This window comes from Gavialis gangeticus, unplaced genomic scaffold (genome assembly GCF_001723915.1).
Source record: "Gavialis gangeticus isolate Ggan-Ray unplaced genomic scaffold, GavGan_comp1, whole genome shotgun sequence".
Lineage (NCBI taxonomy): Eukaryota > Metazoa > Chordata > Crocodylia > Gavialidae > Gavialis > Gavialis gangeticus.
In genome coordinates, this window is record NW_017728992.1 from 55155830 (window position 1) to 55160831 (window position 5002).

At 48.3% G+C, this 5002-nt stretch overlaps 1 protein-coding gene across 2 annotated transcripts in view; it reads left to right on the forward strand.

Annotated features, from left to right (window-relative positions):
- Positions 1-3742: 3742 nt before the first annotated feature.
- The window catches only part of HIVEP1 (human immunodeficiency virus type I enhancer binding protein 1), a 233697-nt gene continuing 232437 nt past the window's right edge, over positions 3743-5002 (forward strand). Inside the window, exon 1 of one of the 2 annotated variants that reach the window (XM_019522651.1) lies at positions 3743-4362. The gene's annotated coding sequence lies outside the window, so the exon portion shown is untranslated. The remainder of the gene's footprint in view (positions 4363-5002) is intronic. The other variant, XM_019522645.1, reaches the window with a different exon arrangement.

The following is a 5002-nucleotide window of genomic DNA, read 5'->3' on the forward strand; positions in this document are numbered from 1 at the left end:
TGGAGGAAAGTGGAAAGGGAATTTTGAAGTGTGCCCCTTAGGAATTACTTCAGGAGGTTCAACACAGACTTCTGGGAAATACATGATCAGCTTTAAGATGCTAGTGCTTCCTCTGTACTTCAGATGTTCTAGGCCTATACCTAGCCCTGGCTGTAATGTAGAATATGGTCGTGAATATGGTATAAACATTTAGTCAGGTAGACTTCTGTATTCCAAGGGCTAAATGAATGTCTGTCTGAGGAAAGGTCCAGTTATTCATTTCCTGAGTTAGGGTATAACAAAATATCAGTAAATTACACCATACTCTCTTCCCAGTCCGTCCAGATACCATTCTTCCAATGACCCCATTTTGTAGCAGGAATGGCCGTCAGTGGATCTCTGAGTGACGGAGTTCTTTGGGAGAAATACTGAACAGAACTGGTCAGAACTTTTTTCAGTGGAAAGTTTTTTACCGTCAGAAAATGCCACTTCATTGGACTGAAAACATTTCCTTGGAACCCGCCAATTTCCTATGGAAGACAGGCAGGTTTTTATCAGAAACCTACCTGGTTTCTTGCCAGCTTGTTTCCCTGAACTTTGGCAGTTGGCCAGACAGGCTGCCTCCAAGTTGAGACCTGGGTTTTCCAGGATCTGCAGCTGCACATCAGTCACCTGGGAGGCTACCCCAGGGCAAGGATTGTAAAGCCCTACCCCCCCACCCCTCTGCCCCACCCAGCCCTTTGCTTCCTGTTATGAAGCCAGCCTACCAGCCCTGCGGTGGCTTCAGGGCTTCCAAGCTCCTTGTCAACTGTGGGATCTCCAGGCTTCCAGGGTCTCTGATGCAGAGTAAGAATCTGGAAACTTGGGAGGTACAGCTGAGCCAGGAGCCTCAGATCCTGGGCTCCCCGCCATAATTTTGTTGAAAATGTTTTCATTATATCAGTACAAAATATTTACAGTATTTCTTTCCTGCAGGACATTTAGGACTTTGTACCCTGGTTCTGAAATTATTATTTTTTCAGAACTTCAGAATTTCCCTCAAAACTTTCAACCAGCTCTAATAATCAGTCTAAGCTTTTCTCAGCTGCAGGTCATGGTGCGGTGGGCAATATAAAAAGAAATCCGTATTTGCTGCCCAGATTAACCACAGTGCCCACATTTACCACAAAGCTTTATGGTCTTGGTATCTAAGAGCTGTGGTAAAGTCAAATCCCGTACAGTGAGTTTTACTACAGTGTGGTAAATACTGAATGATTTAAAGACCCCCTCCTGCGTCCTGACTTTTCCTACTTCTATTTTATATATCTGTTTGGCAGAAGGAAGAACAGCTTTAAATGTGCGCTGCTATGCAAAAATATCTATTTTAAAGCATAAATTTAGTGTGTGTTTGTAGATCATTCTGAAACTGGAGTCCCTTTGGAAAGTACTGCAAACATTCAAGAGATTTGTGCTTTAAAAGTCTGTTCACCACTCACACATAGGTTCATTTGAAAGGAGATTCTCTTAGATGGGATTAATATTAGATGTAGTTTTAAAAATATCTTAATTTTGTGATGAAAGAGACTGCAGTGTACATTTCAATTCATAAAAAATTTAAATGTCACTGCTTCTTTTTTTTTTAATATCTTTCCTTCTCAGGGTTGGGAGAATACTTAGACACCTGCTAATAATAACCATAGAGAGCACTGTTCCTTGCATCTCAAAATGCCTTACCAGGTGATTGTATATATTGGTTTGATTTTACTGGTAGCAACTGAGACAGAAAGAGAGGTAGCGCCTTGGCCAAGACCACACAGGTAGTCAATAACAGACTGAAGAATAAATCTGACATCCAGTCCTTCCAGTTCTGTCAGCTGTGCCACACTAACCCCCTGTATTCTAGAGCTGTGGGGGTCAACCGTTTTGGCAAGTGTGCCATGAATTAGCCCTACACCCTCCATGAGTGCCATACTGATCCCCTTTCCCCTACTTGATCAGCTAGGCTGCTTTCCACTTTCTGTCCAGTTCTCCCTGCCCAATCTGCTGCTCTCCTCTTTGCTCCCTGCCCTATCTGCTGCTGTGCTGGCTGTAACCTTGCTGATCTGACATGTGTGGCACAGAGGCTACTCATTCCATTTGTGGCGTGCGTACCACAGGTTGGCTGCCCCTGTTGCAAAGAACTAAGTCTAGCTAAGAATGGATATGAAAGATGAGAAGGGATCTTACCAGCAAGGTCTAGAGGCAAATCCCTGCAAAAAAATCTCACTTTGCTTCTATCTGATGAGAAATGTATTTGAGTCTCATCAGTGTGTTGCACCAGGACACTGTTTCCCACTTGTAATTAGTCTTTTAATATAGGTATATGATAAAATTCCTAATCCCACCCTGACCTCCAGGCAGAAAATGGAGCTAGATTATAAGAAGTTGGGTATTTTTTTTCCCTCCTTTACTTGTGACAAGTTCTGTTGCTTTGGCTGCATGTCATACAGATAGCTTCACCAATAATGTGAAGCTAAGGCGTGACTGTGACACATGCTCATCAATGTGCCTTAGCAATGTGAGGCTTGGAGTAGCAGTAATGAAACAGCCTTGTGCTTTACTCTGTCGTTTATATAAGCTAGGAGCAGGACAGAGACACTAGAGCTGTCTGCAGACTCAGGAATATATATCACTGTATTAGTTCATACTTGAAATTTATTATAAAGGTATTCAATAAAGTTTTGCTTTTACGAAAGCGGAAGTTCTTCAAAATAGCGATGACTTAGGCCCTGCAGTCACCAGAACAGGTTTTTATTCACCACAGGCAAGTGCATTGTTAAGCTCCACTCATTCCAGCTGGCACCAATTGGAAAAAATCCTGTTGTCCGTAGATAGAAGAACCAAAATCATAATCTTGTAAACACGCAGAACTTTGTGATATCATATGTGCTTCTGAAATTGAGATTTGGTTAAGCGAGTGTGCCATATATAGTCAGGGCTAAGAGGGAACATTTTTTTAAAGTTATTTTTGTTATTGTTCAGTAGCACATCTGCCTTTTAAAGATGTGCAAGGGGTACACACAGATTGGAGCCCAAGGGCAGGGTTCGAATTAGACTTTGACTTTTGTTCAGGGGTCTGCAAAAAAAATTAAAAATTAAACGGGTTCATTGATTAACATTCCACCTAAGTGAAGGAGCAATCTGATTAGAGACCCCCCCCATGTTATGATTTTCAAATCTTATAGGGAGCTCTTATGGGGGGGCTTAAATCTCTTATGAGGGGGCTCAGCCGCCCTGAGCTCCCCCTTTATTCACACCCTGCCCAAGGAAACACTGAAGTCATGCAAGCTGTCATTAGAGATCATTCAAGTGGGTTTGTTCTGTAAAGACAAGGTTCTTTGGGTAAATGTGATATCTTTTGTTTGACCAACTAAATAGTTGGAAAATTTCTTCTTTGCAAGCTATTGGGCACAAGCACCCTTTTTCAGGCAGAGGGAGGGGACCTGAAGAAGGGCATTTGTACCCGAAAGCTTGCAAAGAGCAATTTTCCCAACTATTTAGTTGGTCTAATAGAAGAGATTGCATCTACCTGAAAGCTTGCAAAGAACAGCTTTTCCAACTGCTTCCTTGGTCTAATAAAAGAGATCACATAGTTTCATAGGTGTTAGGGGCTGGAAGGGACCTTACAGATCACTGGGCCCAGCCCCCCTGCACCTGGGTCTCCCCAAAGAACCTTGTCTACTTAGGTCCAGACCTGGACACAGGCATGGGCAAACCAGGCAGCTGCCCAGGGCCCGGACAGAAAGGGGGCCTGAAAGTGGTAATTTGTTTCTCCGTTATCTGATTTATTCTTATCATTATCTTTGGTGGATGTAGCCCCGATACTAAAAGTTCACCCTGGGCCTGCCAGGAGCCTGGGGACGATGCTGCCAGTGTCCTTAGCCCAGCAGAGCTACCCCCAAAACAGCAAAGGCACAAAGGCACACGTGTGCGCATTCAGATGCCGCCTGAAGGGTAACCCAAGCTACAAAGATCCAGCTGGGAGGGGACTCTACGTAGCAGTAAAAAACGACGTGCCTTGCTTCTTAACAAAACAAAACAAAGCCGAGGCAAAGGCGTGTGCGAGAAGAGGAAGCAGGGATCCCTCGCCACCCGCTTCCCCATTCACGATGACCCGCACGCAAAACAGAGCGAAACAGCTGATGTTGGAAACCAATCACCGCGGCACAGCCGAGAAGCAGCAAAACCCCAGCAGCAGGAGCAGGAGGCAAGGGCCAAAAAAGGGGAGCAGCCGCGGAGAGCATTAGGCGCCTCCTCCTCGTATTTCCTCTCACGCCCACTTCCAAGAGTGGAGGGGTTTTGCTTTCGGCGCCGTCGCCCGGAGATGAAAAGTTAAAGCTGGGAAAGGAGTTGGCGCCGCGTGGGGTGAGCTGCTGCTTTTGATTCGTGTGTTTTTTTTGGCCGGCGGGGGAGGGGGCTGGGGTCGGTGTGGCCCCCCGCGGGGCGAGGAGGAGGGGACTGAGAGCGGCTGGGAGCGGCCGGGAAAACCCAGCGCGAGAGCAGGGGAAGGAGGACGCGGCGCGTGTGACCTGCCAGCGGCAGCGCGCAGGAACCTCCGGGATCTCCGCGTCAGCAGCAGCAGCAGCCTCGGCGCTGTGCACGCATGGCAGTGCGTGTGTGTGTGTGTGTCTGTGTGCGTGTGTGTGTGCAAGGAGACGGGCCGCTGCAGGGGGGAGCGCGAGGCGCAGCCGGCGGGCCCGGCGCTCCGGGATGCCAGCCGCCGGGGGCAGGGCGCAGCGCGGGGACTTCTCGCTGCGCGCCCGGCCCGGCTCGGCTCCGCCGCACTTGTTTTTTGCCCTTTGTCTCTGCCTTCAGGCCCGGCGGGGCGGGGGAGCAGCGCCGGCTCGGGGGCTCCTACTGCCGCTTCCCGGGGGCTCCCCCGCCCCTCATACGGTCCCAGCCCGGCTCAGGGGTAGGGCCGGGGGCTGACGTGACGTGGACACCCGCACTGACAGGACCCCCCCCCGGGGGGGAGGGGCAGGAGGCGGCGGTTGTTGTGGGGGGG